The sequence below is a fragment of the Microtus ochrogaster genome, chromosome 24, assembly GCF_000317375.1.
Source record: "Microtus ochrogaster isolate Prairie Vole_2 chromosome 24, MicOch1.0, whole genome shotgun sequence".
NCBI classification, from domain to species: domain Eukaryota; kingdom Metazoa; phylum Chordata; class Mammalia; order Rodentia; family Cricetidae; genus Microtus; species Microtus ochrogaster.
In genome coordinates, this window is record NC_022024.1 from 7,400,317 (window position 1) to 7,421,745 (window position 21,429).

General features: G+C 40.7%; 1 pseudogene; it reads right to left on the minus strand.

The window, feature by feature from the left end:
* Window positions 1-3,216: 3,216 nt before the first annotated feature.
* The window catches only part of LOC106144057, a 19,964-nt pseudogene continuing 1,751 nt past the window's right edge, over window positions 3,217-21,429 (minus strand).

The following is a 21,429-nucleotide window of genomic DNA, read 5'->3' on the forward strand; positions in this document are numbered from 1 at the left end:
TTTCTTCCTCTCAGTGCTGAGACCCTGTCTGGATTGAATTTGTGCAGGTTATGGTTTGCTGCCAGTCTCTGTGCATTTATATATGGAACAGTCCATTGTATCTGGCAGACACTGTTACTTGGAGTTATCCACAACCTCTGGCTTTTAAAAATTTTGGCTGCCTCCTTTACATAGATCCCTGAGCTGTGAGGGTGGAACTTTGATGAAGACATCTCATTTAGGACTTCGGGTTCCAAAGTCTCTCACTCTCTACTTATTGACCAATGGTGAGTCTCTGCATTGATTTCCATCTACTGCAAGCTTCTCTGGTATGGGCTGAGTGCGGCACCAATCTATGGGTAGGGCAGTATGTCAATGGGAGACATTTTACTGCCATGTTCCTTTAGTAGAATAATAGCCTTAGTATTTCTCCTAAGCCTGAGACCCATGCAGTCTCAGTTTCGTGACCATTTTACAGTAGTTTCATCTCACAGAATAGGCCTTAAACCCAATTTTAAAAAGTGGCTTGTTACTCCAATAACATTTGTGCCATTATTGCACCAGTATATCTCGAAGGCAGGTTTCTCTTGGAGATGATAGGGTTTGTAACTGGGTGATATTGATGACAGCTTCTTTCCTTTGGAAGAATGAAGAGTACTTCCCATCACCATGAACACTAGTCAGTAGGGGAAAAGGAAACTTCAGTCTGAGGAGACTGACTATCCCCAAGAGGATATAGTAATAAATAACCCAAGAACAGTAAGTCAAACACTCCACAACAAAACAACAGGGATTAATAAATACTGCTCATTAATAATTATCAACATAATGGTCTCAATTACCCAATAAAAGACATAGACTACCAGATTGGATTAGAAAACACAATTCATCTTGCTGCAACCAATAAACATACCTCACCACAAAGGATAGACACCACCATTGAGGAAAAACACAGAAAAGGGTATTCTAGACAGACTCAAGAAGCAAGCAGGTGTAACTCTTTGAATACCTGAAAAATAGGCATTAAACTAAAACATATATGGAAGAATACTTATAACCTATTAAAAGAAAATTCTACCAAGAGGATTTAGCAATTCTAAAGATTTATGTACCAAGCACAAAGGCACCTACGTTTATCAAAGAAATAGCAACAGCTAAAATCACAAACTGACCTCACAGAGTGACAAGGGGTGACTTCAGTACCACATTCTCACCAATAGACGTGTTATCCAGACAGGAGCGAAAATGCTGGAAATAACATTAATAAAACAGACCTAGTACTCATCTACGGAACATTCCGCACAAGCATTACAGAATATACCTTCTTCTCAGCACCCCATGGAACTTTCTCCAAAGCTGACCACATACTTGGATTCAAAGCAAATATCAACAGACATAAGAATATTGAAATAACCCCTGGAATCTTATCTGCCCTTCATGGATTAAAACTGGATATCAACAACAGAAACAACAGAAAGCTTACAAACTCATGGAAACTGGGCAACTTACTAGGCTGAAGAAATGAGTCAAGACAGAAATCAAGAAGGAAATTAAAAACTTTTAGAATTGAAGGAATATAAAAATACAACAAGCCCAAACCTCTGAAACAGAATGAAGGCAGTTCATTTGAACCTACATCAAAAGGCTAGAGATCTCATGTTAGTAATATAATGACACACTTCAATGCTCTAGAAAAATAAGGATTAAAAATACCCAGAAAGAGTAAACAAGAAAAAATAATCAACTCAAGGCTGAAGTCAATGAAATGGAAACAAATAAAAACAATTAATGAAATGAAGAGTTGATCTTTTGTGAAAATAAACAGAATTTACAAATTCTTAACCAAATTACCCAAAAATGGAGAGAAAATGTCCAAAGTAATAGAGATATATAGGGGGACATCACAACAGACATGGAAGAATTCCAGAGAATCATAAGAACATACTTCTCAAAACTATATTCCTCCAAACTGTAAAACCTAAAAAAGTGAATGAATTTCATGATACAATCTACCAAAAGTAAATCAATATGAAATTAACAATTTAAATATATTTTAAACCCCTTGTGAAACAAAAGCAATAATTAAAAATCTATAAAACAAAAAAAATCCCAGGATCAGATGGATTCAACACAAAATTTCACAAAACTGTCAAAGGATTAAAAAGTGTAGGTGGAAGTTTCTGTCCCACCTGATCTCACAGCCATTCAGTCCCAAAGAAACACATGGAGGCTTATATTAATTATAAACTGTTTGGCTGATTATCTCAAGCATATTATTAACTAGTTCTTACAACTTAAATTAACCCATAATTCTTCTCTGTTTAGCCATGTGGTTTGGTACCTTTTCTCAGTAAGTCATTCTCATCTTGCTTCCTCTGAGTTTGGCTGATGACTGACTCTCTGCCTTTCCTCTTCCCAGAATTGTTTTTAAGTCTTGTAACCCCACCTATACTTCCTGCCTGGCTACTGTTCAATCTGTGTTTTATTAAACTAATATGAGTGACAAATCTTTACAGTGTACAAGAGTATTATCCCACAGAATTAAAGTCAATACTTCTCAAATTATTCTGCAAAATAGAAACTGGAGGATAATTTCTTAAATCATTTATGAAGCCACTATTACCCTGATATCTAAATATCAACAAAAATAAAATTATATACCAATATCTCTTATGAACACAGATATAAAAATTCTCAATAAAATAATTATGAACCAAATACAAGAATATATAAAAAATATTATCCACCATGATCAAGTTGGCTACATCTTAGAGTTGCAATCAAGGCTCAAAAGCACATCCAAACTTTTAAAAGATACTGTGTGCAGGACAAGGTGAGCATGAAGGAAAAGAAATTATGGTGACCTAATCATGAATTTATTTGAAAAAGTTCTGAGAAAGAGGTAAAAATTCCCAATTCTATTTGATGGGATGGCGCTGTAATAAATGCTTAAGTTCAAACACATGCCACAGTTGGGACACAGAACTATGAGGCAAGTCAGATGCTTCAGGGAGCAAAGGTGGTGCCTGTCACCAAGACTGATGACCTGAGTTCAATCCTCGAACTCCAACCCTCCCACCAGAAGGTGCCTTCTGACCTCCACACATATTTCTCTCTCTCTCTCTCTCTCTCTCTCTCTCTCTCTCTCTCTCTCTCTCTCTCTCTCTCTCACACACACACACACACACACACACACACACACACTAAATAAATAAATACAATGCAAAAAGTATTTTTTTAACTTAAGCATCTTTTATGAAAGCTGTGTATGAGACATCCATACTCCTGCATCTTCTCAATCATTTCTTCCTTGTGTTCGCCCTTTTCCTTTCCTACTGTCAAGACTTGACTTTCCTTTCCAGGATCTCTTTGCTGTCTTTGTCCAGCTTTAGCCTGGTGATAACCACCTTGATGGGGTGAATGCCCCCATGGACAGTTGTGTCATTAGCCTTTTCTCGCTGCGGTCATTCAATGTAGATGACGTATTTCTTTCTGTACACTTGGACCACTTTGCCAGTGTACATACATTTGTAGTGTCCTCAGACAACCTGAACCTCATCATTCTTTCAAATAGACATAGAACATTGTACTTCTGCTCAACTCTTTGGAAAAGGAGGAAGACATACTCTTCCTCTGAATACGAGAAGGTACACTGAAATGCCATTCGTGGCTCTTGCTTCGGTGAGAAGTCACCAGGAGCTGAACTTTATTTTGGTGGCTGCAATCCAGCCACAATACTTTTTAAAGTCATATACCATTACAATAAAACCATTATGATGCAAGGTGCCAAGTTTAAGAAGCAATACCCTAAAGCTCTCAGTAGATGTGCATGAGGAAATAAAGAGGGAAATTAAGGGGGCAAGAAGACAATACTGTGTGTGAGGAATCCAGACGATTCTGCTCTTCCATTCCACCAGCATTCTAGACAGGACTTTGTCCAAGGGAGTGCCCATGTCCATCATGAATCCAGACTCTTCAACAAAAGCATGGTTCTGGGATGTAACAGCACATGGATTTGATCTAAAACTTCAGATTTTAACTTAATCTGAGAGCTCCCATGTTTTCCCAACTTTTTTCAATCTTTCCTTGAAAAAGCCAGGACAGAGAAGAGTCACTCATTGGCACGAAGGTCATTTGGTAGTGCTCAGATGTTGGTTCCAGTGTCTGCCTTCCTGGTTCCTAGTTCTAGTTCTACAGTCAGAGGTGAGTCTTTGAGCAACCTTCTTGAGTTCTCCAAACCTATGAGGAATCACATCTTTGTAAGAATCAATTGAAAAGATTACAAGCTTATAATAAGGTGAATTTTAAATACTGGCTACTTACTATTTTGCTTAACTTTTTCATTTTGTGAAAGTTATTAAGACAAATCAGAAAAGAGAACACAATAACTATCTAAAGAATAGCTTGAATTCTTAAAGCCTTTGCCCCCTATATTTCTTTATCCTTTTGCTGTCCATTGAAAGAGTTGTTACTGGAAGCAATTTTTGGAGAGCAGAAACCAAAGCACAGGGAGATAGCACAACCCACACAAACGTATAACACAGTGGGTGCTCCCAGCATCCAGTGGGGGTCTTTTGAGTCCAAAAGCACTGAACACTAGCCTGTCAGGAACCCTGAGGTAGGTAGTAGCCAGTCTTTGTCATGTATAAATTCATTTAAATCTCACACCAATTTCATGGTAAACTCAGTATAAGAGTTGTTGCTTCAAAAAGTTAAAAAATAAGCATACATAAAATTGATCATCTATCACGGAATGAAGGCAAGCTTGAACTCAGTCTGTTCCATATCTTATGATTAAGTTAAGCCATGAATAAGTAAATTAAATAGGACCAGAATATTTTCAAATAACTAATAATCTCATAAATAATCTCAAACCTTCCTATATCTAGGATAAGGAAAAATGGGGGACATGGAATGATAATATTGGTAGTACCTTCACATATGAGCTGTTGTGCCAGGTATTTTTAATGTTCCATCTCTACACCACCAGTCTTGGAAGCTACGCTTAGGACCCCTCTTTGAAGGAAAGCAAAAGTGATGGCAGAGCTGAGACTTGTAGCTCTCATCCTTTTGACCACTTTTAGCACTTAAAGCTTTTAAGCTGAAGGAAATGTATACATCTTCACCAGCCTCCATTCCTGCCTACCAGCAAATCCAGGTTGTAGGAGCCCATGATTTCTCTATGTCACCTTAAAGAACTAACACAATCTCCACTCCCAGAGAACTCAGACCATGGTTAAAAACAACTAATCAGAAAGCAGCCCAAGTGAACATGTTAATGCGATATTTTACCCTATGCAGAAGAGGCCTTTTCCTCCTTATGGGTTCAAATGAAGCTGAAGACAGAGAGGCAAGTGGTCCAAAAGAGTCCTTTGGATGCTAGAAAAGGCCACAGTGTGTGGAGGAGGGAGGGGACGTTGAGTGGGCTGTGAATAAGAGACGTGATGAAAGTAGAAAGGAGACGAGTTGGGAGTGAGAAAGTTTAAACAAGAATGGGAGCAGGAGGTGTGGGGTGGGTTATATGAAACTAAGAAGTGTGAAGAAGTCATATGGAAATTTTCTTTGTAAGTTAAGTAATAATGTAATTAAAAATCAGAGTTTTCTTAGTGGTACCCTGCACAGCAGATAATGTCAAATTCAGAAGCCATGGGCTATTAAATAAAAATGCTGTGCACTGAACTCCTCTCTGTGAGCTGTTGGTCACGCGTGTGGAACACCTCTCTGCGAGCTGTGGCTCTAAAACAAGACAAGGCATTGCCTTTGTTCTTGGTTTCCTCCCAGAACTAGATGGTAAGACCCTCTTGCTGGAGGTATCTCACACTTTGGGCACAGGATGCGGAGCTGGGAGTTTCTTCCCCGCTGCCTGGCTTCGATAGTGTTGACCATTTCTAGGCAGCCAGGTGAGGGAGTAAGTCATCAGAAGCCTCACCTAGCTGCCAGCCTTGCTAGCTCCCATACTAACCTACAGAACAAGGTGTGCACATGGTACAGTAGTGGCGTGATTGCTGTATGCTAGCTTAGTTTTGTCCCCGGTGTTGTGATAAAACGCAGCAACTTAAGGAGAAAAAAAAAATTTCTTTGGCTCTCAATTTCCAGGTGACATTCAACCATCATGGGAGGTTGAGGAGGCAAGAACTTGAAGCAGCTCAACGTAGCACATCAAAGGGCAATACAGAAAACAATGAATTGATGCACATGTACCCCTATCAGCTAGCTCTCTTTTTCTTCATTCTAGGCCCCAGACCATAAAATAGTGCCACCTATATTCAGGGAAGGTCCTTCCCACCTCAGTTAACCTAGTCTGGACTATTCCTTATTGAGACTCCCTTCTCAGGTCAATCTATAGTATGTCAAGTTGAATAAAACCAAACATCCCATGGGAGTATCTCATAGCATTGTAATTGGGCATGATGCCTGCTTCTCAGGAGGTAAATCCTGCCTGCCTCAGTGGACCCTATCAAAACTCCGTAGCTGGGAAGATCATAGACTCTAGGAGTAAGCCTTTTGCTTCTGTTTTGCTGAATAGATATGCTGTCAAACTGCCTCCTAAATATGTATGTTTATTCCCATAGATGAGTGCTCACCTCAGTCTTGGTCTAAGAAGCTTCCTTTTGCAGTAAATGCCTGTTAATGGAGACTCATGGCTGGGCAATATACTGAGAATAAGTGACCACTAGATTCTCAGTCCCAAAGCGGACTTCCATATCATCCCTTCCAAGTCACAGAAAGCTTTACAGAAGAGGAAGTCAAAACCAATGTAAGGGGCAGACACTGGCAAAGGGGCCTTGATGATGTCTTCTAGTATGATATAGCTGCTGCATTCACTAACTCGAAGCAGCCTGTGATTGCCTACACAGGGCCCACACAAGATTGGACCTGTCGGCATTCAGTCACCTGTAGGGGAGATCATGGGGATGCCAGCCTCTTCTCAGACAGAGGAGCTATTGGCAAGGTGGATGAGGCATTGTCCTTGGTGATGTAGCCATTGTGCAGCCTCCTGTTTCAGGGGATAGCGCCACACCCATGCTCATGAAGATAAACAGCCCTCCTTTCAAACAGAAAGACCCAACCCTAAAAGCGCGCGCGTGCGTGCGTGCGTGCGTGCGTGCGTGCGTGCGTGTGTGTGTGTGTGTGTGTGTGTGTGTAGGGGAGGTGATAGGGTGGTAGTACTAGTAAAGGGATAAGGAGTGGGGTCTGACTAGAATGTATTTTATATATTGTGCAACTATGAAATAATAAATTAGTAATAATGAAAAAGAATTATCTGGGGGATTTCTTTTTAAAATGTAAATTCCTAGGTCGAGATCAGAAAGTCACGAGCCACCAGGCCACTTTGATTTCTTTGATTTTAGAAAACAGTCCCTGATTCTGGAGCACACATTGAAAGCAATGACCCTGAGCAATAGAAAATCTATGACTATGTCTCAAAGAGGAATTAAAAAACGAAACTGGGTGCTGCGCATAGGAGCCCCCAGGAAGCATTCTGGGAAGTAGACAGAACTGTGTCTGTTTTGGTGCTGTAAGTAGGCACGCTGAAGAGAAGAGGGTGAGGATGTGTAAGAGCAGCGCGCAAAGCAATGAGGCGTGAGCGGAGGGTGTGGGGTGAGGGGCACCCAGGAGAGATGAAAGGGTGCGTTTTAGAGATGTTTCAGAAAGGAAGCCAGAAGGACGGGGTGATCAGTCAGCAGGAGGGAACAAAGGAGGCAAACGGTGTTCACGTGACTCGGCGAGGTGGTGGGTCTAGCTGTGCACACAGCCCCCGACGCGAGCTGAAGCAGCTGAGTGCTATTTTCGCAGGCCACTGTTCCGAAGCTAAAGGCTCTTTATGCAACACAGGGCCCTAAAATACCTTTGTTGTTCTTTCTGCCCGTGCACGTGTGAAAGGGAAAGCCAAACCTCACATTCCTCGTGACGCCCTCAAAAGAACCCTTGTAAGGGGTGCACATGAGAAAATATTTTTAACTGATATTTAATCTTACCCAAAATGGGAGGCCCTCAATTTGGCTAAGAAAAAAAAAGTCACCAATTTAATGCTGCTTCAGCAGTGCTCCGTGCCTCTTCGTGCCTGCCCAAAGTCAGAGCAGTGAGAAGACTAATGTCGGGTGTTAAAAAAGAAGTTCTGCAAATCTCAAAATGCTAAACCAAAACTTAAAAAAAAAATCTAGCTTGCACTGAGAGGAAAAAGGAACCACTGAACGTGGATATAAAGCCGCCCATACCTCCAATTGATCATCTTATTCTCTAAAGAAAGAAAAAAAATCAGTACGATAACAACACAATTCAAAAACTTTGAGTTAACTATGAGAAGTTTCCAGTCTTTTTCTCAACTAAAGGACTCAGATGTTGAAAACTTTCTCCTTAGGCCCTGGGAAGCAGCAGCAGGACATCAAATTTCACGCAGTAGTTAAAGTGTAAGAAAAATGAAAACCCAAGACTCAAAGGCAAAGCAACTAAGTGAGAATATATGTGTAGTTTCTTAATTAATTCTTGCTGTAGTTAAGATTCTAGGGACACTGAGGAACCTGGCTTAAAAGAGAGGAGAAAGAAAAAGAAGAGAAATTTAACTCACCTGAAACCCCACCTCACTGGAGCCAGAGGAACGGATTGGAGTGAGAAAGGGGGTTGACTCAATTTAGTGAGAAGTTCGAACAAAGCACAAGTATAGGCAGAGGTGAAAAACATGCGACGGATATGCAGGAGGTCCACTGAGCATCTCAGAGAAGTGGTATGGGATGAGGATAAGGAAAGATTCACGCCAGCAGGAGACAGAACCCACTGTATATATCTCTAGGAACACCTTCGGTGTCAGTATATCAAAAGCATGTATTTACCTTCTAGTCTCTTGTTTACCAGAGACACCGGGAAGTGGATGTAGTGTTCGTTAAACCTCAGTCTCAAAAAAGAATGTGTTTCCCTGTTACAGATACTGCACAGCAAAGAATAAAATATACAAGGATTCTCAAATTGCGAGGCAAATTTATTTTTCTCACCTTTGTCTAGGTGTGTCATTATCCACAAGAAGAATTCAGGCAAGCTATTACTGAAGAAGACCCGGGAAGCGAGGGTTGGAGAAAACTCAGACCTCCTGGCTTTGGACAATGTAATACAGTGCAGGAAATGAAATTCTTTGAGAAATTTAATCCCTAGGAAGATAAATCACTATCTGATTGGAGTCCTTATTTGGCTTACCACATCCAGAAGTCCATGATTCAGAATACACGATTTGGTTAGGCGATAAGGCCAAGATCATCATCAACTAATACCATAAGTCTAGGAAATGGTTTAAGATTGGTTCTGAATCCCAGAGCTGATCAGAGGAAAGGACAGTTGATTATTGACTCAGGAAAGATCTACCCAAGCAACCCCCATTGGTGGTTTCAAATTCAGTGAAGAGGGGCGTTATAGAGAAACATCCCCGTCAGAAAGAACAGCATGTCCAAAGATCAAGAAAGAAAATGTTAGCCAGCCAAAGAGTATCAACTTGCCAGGGAAAAGAGAATATAGGAAGGGAAGAGAAAACAGAGATGAAGGGAAGAGAAGAGCCGAAGAAACAGAAACATAAATGGTTGGAAGAAGAAATGATGGGACCATGATATAGACAGGTATGCCTAGGACCCCAAACCTCTCAGGCTCTACAACAGAAAACACGCCCCTCTGTGTCTTCCATAAACCATTGTGGGTTTCCACATCCAGACACAGGTGATATCTAGATCCATCACTATGAGTTTGAATACAGACAGCGAGAGTGAAGCATTGTGGTTGCAGAGTCAATCCTTCAGCATCACTCTGTGAGGGAGGAAGAATCATATCCTCGTTTTAGAGAGGACTGAAGTGGTGCGGGGCTAAATCAGTCATCACGGGAGCCAGGGAAGTGGGATGTAAAACTGGGAGAAGCACATACACTTATGTTCCAGAGGGCTGAGTCCTGTAGCTCCAAACAGGTCCATCTAGCCGACCAATCACAACCAATAGCTCTTTCTGCTAGCAGCGCAGAAGAATGCATTCCTTCTTTTGGCCAATCGTGGGTTTCTGAAGATCTTCACAGTCTGGCATATTCCATTAGAGCAAGGTCCCAGGTGACCTGGAATGGTAAGATAATCCCGTCACCAAACACCATCATCAAAAATACAGTCCCTTTACCTTCTCACAAGCAAATGCCACCATCGGGGAGAACTGCGTTAAGGGGAAATAAAAGAGACCACAAGAGGAATTTTCTTGAAAATGTCACAGCTTCACCAAGGTTTGACTTTATGATGTGAGCAGGCGAAAAAACGTGATCACATGTACCTTCAAGTGGCTCCAAGAAAGAGGAGTCCTCTTTAAATCAGAAAAAGTCTTTGTTAAACCCATCTAAGGATAATGTTTTCTAAAGATTTTAAAGGAAGGCCTGAATGAATTTCTACCTTCCCAGGTTAACTACAGAAAAAGAATATAAATTAGAGGGTGGCCTGCTAATTACAATACTTTATCAAAATTCTTTGCAACCTATAATCTGAAATAAAATATTGAATATAGGTTACTCAGAGAAGTCTCTCTAGCGCAAGAGCAATAGACAGAAGACTAAGCTTGTATTTCCCATCCTGAAGCCTGAAGAACGTCCCAAAGCCCATATTCCTTCCAGAAGCAGCAGAATTCTTGCAGCAAGAATGAAAACAGAGACTGACAAATAAGACACCCTGGGGTCTGAGGGCAGCACTTTCATGGGTGATGTTTAAATTGTTGCCATGTGTTTGCCCTTGCTTGGGAGTCATCATCCTGATTGGTGGACTAGAATTTCCCCTGACTAAATTAGTCTCTCTCTTTTGGATTTTCCCCAAGGAACATAATTTACCAGCAAAAAGCTTTCCCTGCTGGCTTTTTATCTTTTTAAATATTCGTCATAATATACAAGAGCCAAATACAATACATACTCAGGCTCGATCCTTGGTTTGGACTCTTAGCAGTCATCTGATCCAGCGAAAAGTTCATTTATCACATAGTCCCCAATATGTCCATTCATTTTAATGCTAATTTCCAAGTTCTAGTTTGGGGACAATAAAGTTCTCAGCACCCACAAGGAAAGTATTTGGAGTTCAACAAAAGTTAGTTAAATATGTTACTTTTCAGATATTGAAAGGTTTCTTTTTAAGAAATGAAAAAAAAAATAGAACCCTTACCAACCAGTATTCATGGACTCGAAGGAGCTCTGAATGTTATGAGAAGAGAAACGTAAACATCAACCTAACTACAAACCCTGTTATTTAAAATCGTCACCTGCCTGAATGACATGCTGCTACAATAGTGTCACAGATGTTATAGGAGTAACCAACCATGGTCTGTGTGGATTTAAGGACCACTTCATAAGATGGAACCTATGCACAACACTGCTCAGTTAACAAAGAACCTGATGTTAGACAGGCCATGGGCTCAGGGCTCAGGGAGCTATGTGGAAGAGGCAGAAAAGGTTGTAAGAGCCAGAGGAGATGAATGGCACCAAGGAAATAGTGTCTTCCAGACTCAACAGGACTGAGGCACATATGAGCTCACATAGTCTGAGGCAGCATGCACAGGACCTGGACAGGTCCAAGCCAGACAAGGTCTGGCACCAAGCGGGAAAGTGATCTGAACAAAGAAATATCAGAATTAAAGGCATCTTATATCAAATGGACTAAACAGAGATCTACAAAAAATTCCACCCAAATAGCAAAAACACACATGTGTGTATACATACATATATGGACACAACAATTAATAAAAAAAAAAACGATCATGAATTTGAAAGAGAGCAAGAAGGGGCATATGTGAGGGTTTAGAAGGAGGAAAGAGAAAGGGAAATTATTTAATTCAATTGTAATATCAAAAAATAAAAGAAGTTTTTAAAAGAAGACAGCCTGTACTCTCACTTTTACGGGTAGTATGATGCTGTGAAATAGATCTTTAGTCATACTTTTCACAAGTATGTGCACTTTGGTTATTAGGTTATGATTAGGAAGTGTTCATCTTTATCTTTACATTTATAGATGAAAACTTAGTTTGGAACACACAATAAAGAACATAGATAGAGCCAGGTATGATAACAGTGTGGGCCAATACTTTGTCAACCTGACATAGACCAGGTTCATTTGGAAAGAGGGAATCTTATTAAGAAAATGCTCCATCAAATTGTCTGGTGAGCAACTCTGTGGGGGCACTTTTTCTTTTTTAATGATTGATGGGAGAGGGCCCCTCCCACTGTGGGCAGTGTTCCTGGTTAGTATAAGAAAGATTACTGAATATGAACCTGGGAAACGTGCCATTCCTGCCTTCCATCCATGGTCCCTTCCTATGTCTTCCTTGAGTTCTTGGCCTGACTCCCTTCAATGATTGACAAAGAAGTTTTCTTTTCTCCAATGTGGTATTGATGAGTGTTTTATTAAAGCAACAGAAGCCTACATACAGGAATGTGTGCATCCAAGCCCTGGTGAGGCTGAGACTGGAGGATTGCCAATTCCATACCAGCCATAGCTATATTTCATCACGACCTTGCATCGAACAAACAAACGCCATACTGTTGTCCAAAACCAAGTGCATTTGGATCTGCAATGATTTGAGGATGGATATGAAGAAGAACCATTGCATTATTCAAGAGGGGGAAAGACTATAGTGTATACTAGATACTATATTATATTTAAATATTAAAATTAAATCATGGTTAAGTCATTACTATACCGCAATGACCTTGTGAGAAGTAAAAGCCAGACAGACATAAATGCAAAAGCCCACCTGCTCGGATAATCCCACTGCGCTTCTGGGTCTCCCTGAAACCCTCTGTGTTGATTAAGATGCTTTTTAATGAATCAAGGTTGAGGGTTATTGATCTATAAAAGTCTTTATGATTCAGCTGCTGTGGAACTGTCTACCATCCCCCAGCCTCAGGGGATGCTTTTCCAGCCATGCCAAGTTGATTCTTGGAAATTTACATGCTGCTATCTGTTTGACAATAAATTGGTGAGTAAATCCCTTATGTGTTACACAGGCCCGGCCTTTTATAATAAGCTGTAGCTTTTAATGGTCAGTTTGTCTTTTTGCTTTATTTCTTCTGAAACCTGGCCTTAATCTCCACAGAGGTCATGCTAAAGAGAAGGTATTTTGTTCCCCATGAGCCCAACCCATTCTCTGTGCATCAGATTTCACCCACAATGCCTACTGCCTGGCGCTCTTTACTCGAAAAGACGTGTTTTCTATCCTTTCTTTCTAGATACACAAACATATTTTGAAGGGTGTCACTCAAGCCAATCCCCAAAGCTTGTTTGAAACCTGCTCCCTCTGCTGGGTTTGTCACTGGCTCTGTGACACTGAGGAAGATGTAATCTCCTCCCTGGTCCTCACACACAAACTACAGGAACAAACAAACTGTTCTGTCTTGGTGTTCTATTATTGTGAAGAGACACCATGACCACAGCAATTCTTATTTTAAATAAATAAATAAAGCACTTAGCAATTAATTGGAGATGGCCTAGATTTTTCCATGTCTAGTCCATTATCAGCACAGAGGGGAGCCTGGTAACACCCAGGCAGACATGTTGCTAGAGAAGTAGCTGAGAGTGTTACATCTGGAGGTAGGAAGCAGGAAGAGAACCACTTGGCCAAGTCTGGGCTTTTGAAACCTTAAAGTCCACCCCCAGCGACACAGTTCCTCCAACAAGGCCACACCTCCTAATACTTTGGAACAGTGCCACTCCCTGATGACTAAGCATTTGCATATATGAGCCTTTGAGGGCCATTCTTACTCAAGCCACCACAAATCCCATAGGACTTCTGTGAGAGTAAGCTGAGTTAGGAATTCCTCCTCCACTACCTTCTTTGTTTCTTGGGATTTTCATTTTGAAACAGGGTCTATGTAGCCCAGGGTAGTCTCACGGTGCCACTATGTACCTGAGTCTGGCCTTGGACCTCAGAACTTCTGCCTCCATCTTCCAAATCCTGGAATTACAAGCATGAACCCACCACACCAAAGAATGAAAGTTCTTGTGGTCCATGCAGTACATAACTTCACAATAAATGCGAGTGATTAGGATTGTTGACCTATGTAAAGATTATAAATTTATGAGTTGGATATTTGAATACCCATTCCATGGCAAAATATAGTGGCAAGTGCTTTCAAAAATATTTTAATCAATTGGAAACTGTACAATGGCATTTAAATAGAGATCTTTCCCCCGTCTCACTAATAAATAAGCTGATATCCAGAGAGTTTATGTATTTGCCTGAGCTTACACAGCCTGCTTGCACTTGACTTGAGAAACACAGGACGTGGAGGCTTTGAAGCAAACCTTCAAAGGTCTGGTCATGGATAGCCAGTGCATTTACATTATTCTACAAATGGCTAGGGTTTTTAAATGATATTCCGTAATAGTTAATGAATACCAGAGTCTGGACTGCAGAGAAGGCCCAATGTTTATGTCACTTGTTGCAACCATCCGTAACTTGTTCGGGGGATCCAATGCCCTCGTCTGACCTCCTCAGGCACCAGGCACACATATGGTGCACATACACATGGGTAGGCAAATATTCATGTGCATAAATTAAATCAGTATAAAAGCTGTTTCCAAAAAGGAATGCCAGACTTCCTTCCAAATCACAAACGTGGATGGTCTTACTCTAATTGTGGGGGCATTTTAATAAACGTGTATGGTTCTGCTTGCAATGGGAGCAGAGAAAAGAAGGTAAATGAACCATAAAACTGTCTTCGATCTGGGAGGCTCATGGATCAATGAGGTTAAGATAAAGTTTTCCCTACTGCTGGGCTCCTGCAACCTTCGTATGCCACTCTTCCCACCTCGGCTCTTCTGTATTGAGCTGGAAGCTTAAATTTCTCCTTTCAGAAGAGATTCACCTGAACTACTCATACAGCTTAAACAATCACCTTTCTAGTTCCTAATGTCTCCACCCTGTATACAATGCCTGGAGTTTTCATAACTTACAATAATTTAACAATGTGTTTACTCATTGGCTGAAATAATGACAATGCTTACTTGTGGGTTATCAAGACAATGTGAAATGGGGATAGAGAGATGCTATAGATAGATACATAAATATATAGATAGATTATTGGTAGGTAGATACACAAATACATAGATAATACATAGATAAGATGATTGATAGATAATTGATAAGTAGATACATAGATCATTGATAGATATATACATGCATAGGGACAAAGATAGGTAATAGGTAGATACATACATAGATGTAGCATGAATTCTAGTTGGTCTGAATAAATAAAACCAGAGTCAGATATTAGGGGCTAAAAGCTGAAGGATCAGAGAAGATGGAGACCTTTTTCCTCTATCAATGCTCAGACCAAACGGGCAATCCTGTCCTTAGATTGTCTGCATCCTCAGACTGCAGGGACGATCCTAAGACTGCACTAAGCTCTTGTCTTCTCCTGCCTTATAATCCTTTCTCTGCCCCGCCATATCACATTTGTCTCCCCCTCCCTAGTGCTGGGATTAAAGATGTGGAATCCCAAGTGCTGTGATCACCTTTGTGTGAGCTCTGTTTCTCTTTTATACAGATTTCATCTCATGTAACCTAGGGTGGTCTTGAACTCACAGAGATCCTCTGCCTCTGTCTCCTGAGCCCTGGGGTTAAAGGTATGTGCCACCACTGCCTGGCCTCTAGTGGCTTAGCTCTGCACTCTGATCTTCAGGCAAGCTTTATTTGTTATAACACAAACAAAATATCACTACCCATGGATATATAGATCATTGGCAGTTACATATATACTTAGTACATAGATAATAGATAAATAGATAGATAGATAGATAGATAGATAGATAGATAGATAGATAGATAGATAGATAGATAGATAGATGATGGATAGATAAATAGATGATAGATGAATGGTAGAGATTTAACTAGTACCTAACTCATGTCCAGCTCTATATCATCAATTCCAATTGTTCTTTTTTCACTGTTGTTATAGTTTCAAATTTTTGAGTTAAACTAAATAGCTCTCTCCACTTGACTGAAAATATGAAAATTACCAAAGAGAGTGATGTAAAGCATCTCTGCTACGGACTTCAGGTACACTTCATGGCTAGACCATCTGCTTAACATTTGTGAGGTTCTGAATTCAAGCCTTTAAAACCCCAATGATGTAATCTATGTTAGGAGAACCATGAAAGAAAGAAACCAGGACGGACTAGGTTGGGTCACTACAGATAGAAGCACACAACTCAGCTGGAAGTCAAGATAATACAAGTACTTTGTATTTCATCTCCCAAATTTGAGAAGAATTGTTGAAAGAGACTGGCAATCTGGATCCAAATATAATAAATAAGGAATAATGGGTTGGTGACTTAACTTTTTAAGCTATGAACAAAGGATTTAATAACTAAGAAGAAAATTGAGGCCTAAAGTCATAAGCACTCTAGGCATTGAGATCCCAACACAGACCATTTGCACTACTGGGACCAGGCTAGTTCCCTGGAGTTGCTCTTAACCCTTTTAACTAGAATGGTACAGGATGGACTGGGGACCAGGAGGGCAGGTCCAAACCAAATCGTAAAGCAAGTTGTTTGTAGAAACGATCATGTTTATGACATGAAACTAAATTCAGAAGGAAACCAATTTTGTCAGACAAGATTGAGGAAAACAGAACCCTACAAAGGAAATAGAAGAAGCCATCGCCACACCAGAGAGTAAACTAAATGGAATAAGATTCCTGGTAGAAGAAGAAACTCTAAGGCATTAATTATCTAAGTTTCTTTTCATGCTGCGGAGACAAAAAATACCTCTACAAAGGCCACTTAGAGAATAAATGGTCTATCTTGTTTCAAAGTCTGGGGCTAGGAAGTCGAGGCAGCGGGAGTTGAAAGAGCTATTCGTCTCGTCCATGGTCAAGAACCGGAAAGCAATGAAAGTTTCCTATCCAGTGCTCAGTTCACTGTCCTCTTTCATCCAGTCCACGATCCACTCTAGGGGGGCAGAGCTGCTCACAGTCAAATCTCCGCTTATCAGCTAACGTGATCAAGATAATTCCCCAAAGACACGTATGGAGACCCATGCCCCAGGGGATTCTAGATTCATCTGTCAAGTTGGCACCACTAACCATCATGCTCACACGTGCGCGTGTAGCAGATCACTCGAAGCGCTTGCACAGGGTGGCGTGAAGTGCCTATGGAGAGCCATGTGAACACAGGTCTCTGTTTCTTTCCAGCAACATACAACAACACAGAGCTGCTTTCAGACACAACCTAGTACTGCATTAATATAATCAAAGCAGGAGGACAGTGTTCTAAACCTGTGGGTAACATATTCTCACAAAAGAAGCAAACCTTGGGGCCCAGGGACACAGGAATCCAGTATAGACCTGCTCATCCAGAGAGAAGCTAGCTAAGAGAATGGCGCAGCACTTCATACTTAAATTACTTAAATACTTCATTACTTAAAGCTTTCAAGTAATTAAATTATAATTTATCATTTAAAATAAATTAATTAAATCATAATTTTCCAGATAGCAACAATGAACTAAAATTTATGAGTGTATCTTATTTAACCCAATAGACTAAAGATTGTCAGTTTAAAATACAACCAATAGAAACAAATTAATAGGTATTTCATATTCTTTGCCCCATATGACCATCACTACCTATTATATATCTTATACTCAGAGAATTCTGATGTTAAATTTTCACTATTAATCAGTGATCTGTATTTAGATTTGCAAACTTTACAACTGGGAAAAATAGGCTCACAGGCTCAAGCTGTTCCAGATATGTACAATTTCCAACAGCTTAACAGGATATCTGTTTTAAGATTGGAGTTGAAATTAATAAGAATTAAACACAATTGTTTCTGCTCCTTGGTCACACAGGTCACATTTTGAGGGTTGTAGAACCCTGTGTGGCTAATGGCTTCCATATGGAATGGCTCAGAAAACTAAAACCAGAGATACGAAGGAGGCACTCTGGTCACCTAGTGGGAAGAAATGGCTTGCAAGGCTGAATGTACTGAGGTTTAGGATGGTGTTCTCAAACTACAGAGTTCTGGCCTTTATTTCTCAATAACGTGGGTTCTTGCCATGCACATCATTAAGTAAGTTATAATTCTACCACAGTGGAGGGCAGGATTTACCTTTGACAATTGTTTCGTGATCTTTGCACTGCTTTCCAGACTGTGTTGCACAGCGAGCAATGGACTGATGAAACTGATTCCATTGGAACTTTTTCAAACACACGAAGCATTGAGATGCCACCGGCAATTCGGACACCAGTGACATGAAGGCTTGTGCTCAGTAAGGTGACTATCCCTGGCGCTGAGGAAAGAGAGAATAAGACACACCGTCTTGGGGTAAGTGGATCCTACAGAGAGCAGAGCAAAGGGAGTCCAAAGTGGGTGCTCTTGAGACAGAATGAAGGATACAGGACAGGAAGTGGCTCAGGGAATAACCCGAGATCAGTCCCCAAAGTGGTGGCTTCATAGGAGAGAGGAGTTTTGTATCTCTATAAAAACTATAATATGAAAAAAATGACAGATTTAGAGCAGAACTCAAAGAAAATTGATCCTGGCTGTTCTGGGGCAACAAAAACAGACTTGATGCCTCATTCACACCTGTGAAAATGGGTCAGAAGTGGGAAGGTCAGAAGACATTGCAGGATTGTTATTCCAAGGCCAACCGATGCCACAAAGGGAGATTTGTCCCAAAACAATCAAAAATAAAATTTAAAGAAAAGTAATAACTTCGAAGATACTGGCGTTAGAATGTCACATACTCAAACCTCTTCATAGGTTTTTCTTCAATATGGCTAAATTCTGGCCCAGAGGATATCATAGAACTGGATTAGTCCAGCCCCAAACATTGTGGGGCAGCTTACACAGATGCATGCACGGTCTAATGCAAACATTGTTGAGTAGCTTACACAGACACATGTATGGTTTAGTGCAAACATCGTGGAGTAGCCTACACAGACACACATATAATTTAATGCCCAAAGTCACTTCTAAAAAGTAATTACAAACCTGGTTTAAATGCTATTTTTCACATATGAATAGCTCTTTGCAGCAGAAAAGGGGAGTGGCACAGTTCTACGACCTCTGACCCCTCCGACTGAACACTGTTTGACAGTCTGCAAATAATTTAACAGTGAGACAGGCAGGGTTTGTAAGGCCGATGATTTCCATCCCGGCCACTTTTAGAAATCTAAACACGTGTTATAGACTGTGTGTGGATAGAATGGTTTTCTGATCCGTTCTGTTCAGCAGAGTTGAGGAATGACAAGAAAGAATATCTTGTTAGGGCTTAATAATTATATACTTTTTAAAACTTTAAACTTACTATTGACTCTAATTTGTTTTGCTAAATGTAGTTACTTCTTCATGCTGCAGAGCTGCAGTCAGCACAGTAAACTCTATTTTCAGAGAGATGGCGAGTTGTCTCCAGATGACTGTGAACTCTCTTTTCAAGGTGCTAAGTCTCAGGCCCAATCTCATAACATAATCCAAGTTGCTTAAAAGTAACACAGTCCAAGATGGCCCCCCGGACACCACAAGTCTTTGGATTCCCACAGTGTGTCTGTGGCTCCTGCTCAGGTTCTGATTGATCAAGGCCCCTCCCCTAACAGCAGTCTAGATAGAGATTCTCCACCTATGAGTCCTGACCCCTTCAAAGTCAAACAATCTTTTCACAGGGGTTTTTTCTAAGACCCTCAGAAAAAACAGATATTTACATTACTATTCATAACAACAGCAAAAGTACAGTTACAAAATAGCAATAAAAATAATTTTATGGTTGCAGGTCACTACACTGTGGGGAATTGTTTGAAACAGTGGCAGTGTTAGGAAGGTCGAGAATCATGGCTCCAGATCCTCCTGAATCTGAACTTGCCATTTCTGTGTATCGATCTTCCTCACTCTCAGTTAAACCAGGGCTTTCTAAAAATGTCAGCAGGTCCTCCTTCCTTTTTTTTTAAAACTAATTTTACCCTTGGTGATGTCTGAACAAGATTAAAATGCACGCAGACTTTAAATCTTCATTTGCAAGGGATGGTAACCAGCAGCAGGTAGGCAGTTTCAACGGAAAATCTAGACCACTGGGTTTCTTTTTAGTCTCCAACAATACTCACTGCTGAGACATTTTTTTCACTTGCATCTGGAAATAAGTGAAACCAAATGGTGATGTATACATTTTCAGCATAATTTATCCACATAATACATAAGAAATGACGACACGAAGTTCGAGCGACCCAGCTGCAAAGTTTGGCAGCATAGAAATCAGTGTGGTTGAAATTTTCAAGGACATCACAGTTAACCATGATAAGCATATTAAATATGAATTTCAACGTGACTGTTAGTCATAATTAGCAAAAGCAAATGAAGACGCAGAGTTGAAAGCAATCCACACATCTTAGAAAACCAGCGAAAGGCTTTTTGAAGGGAGTGAACGCTGGGCTGTGATTTACAGTCTGAGGTGAGAACTTGGATTCACAGGTAACTAAGGGAGGAGACGGAGAAGAGAGGTGGGCAGAGTAAGGCTGTGAAAGGGACAGAGACAGAGCGAGCTTGACATTGACTGAGGGTCCCGAGAGATCTTTGCTGGCCAAATAAAACCGGGGCGAGGAACTGGAGAGGGTGACGATTAAAGTTCTTCCCCAAGCCCCGGAGGGAATATTCTCTTCGAAGTATGAAGAGAGCACATAGAATAGAGGAAGTAGAATTTTCTGAAAGAATTTGAAATGAATTTACATCTAACCCCAACGGATCTAGTTAAAAAGTAACCTTGCTTCCTTCTTGGTCTCAAAATATCCAATTACTGGGGTTCCTTGAGAAGAATTTGCATGTCTTTTTCTTCTTTCGTACACAGATATTGAAATAATTTGTGACTCTGACAATGGTTGTGAACAAGCCAAATTTTCTTTTGATTTAAATGTAATTAAGGATACGCAAAGAGAACACAGGCCATTTTTATGTCCTCTTTATTACAAAATAGCAGCATGTAATTGGAAGGGCAGTGTGCATGTGTCGGACTCAAGCTAAGCATTAGATTCCCGGACACTCATTTCTTCCTGTCAAGTACATCTCCCCATTTTCCAGATGAGAACTCTAAGACACGGATAGGTGGAGTGGTGTGTTCAGTATCCCATGGAAGGAAGCGGCAGACTCACACCAGGCAGCCTGTTCCAGAGTTCATGTGCCCAATTGCTGTGCCACACTAATTCTAGCACGGAAGTGGAAAGGGCAAGATGCACACCTTCTAACAGCATGAGTGGGAAACTGACCAAAACAGTTCAAGTTTTATTTCCCAGCAGCCACATCAGGCAAACACCTATGCCATGTTGCTTACAGAGTCTGATATCAGCTGGGTTGGTAAGGGTGATGGCAGAAGAAAGGGAAGGAGGGAGGGAGGAAGGGAGGAAGGGAAGGAGGGAGGGTGGGAGGGAAGGAAAGAAAGAAAGAAAGAATAGAGGAAGGGAGGCAGGGAGGGAAGGA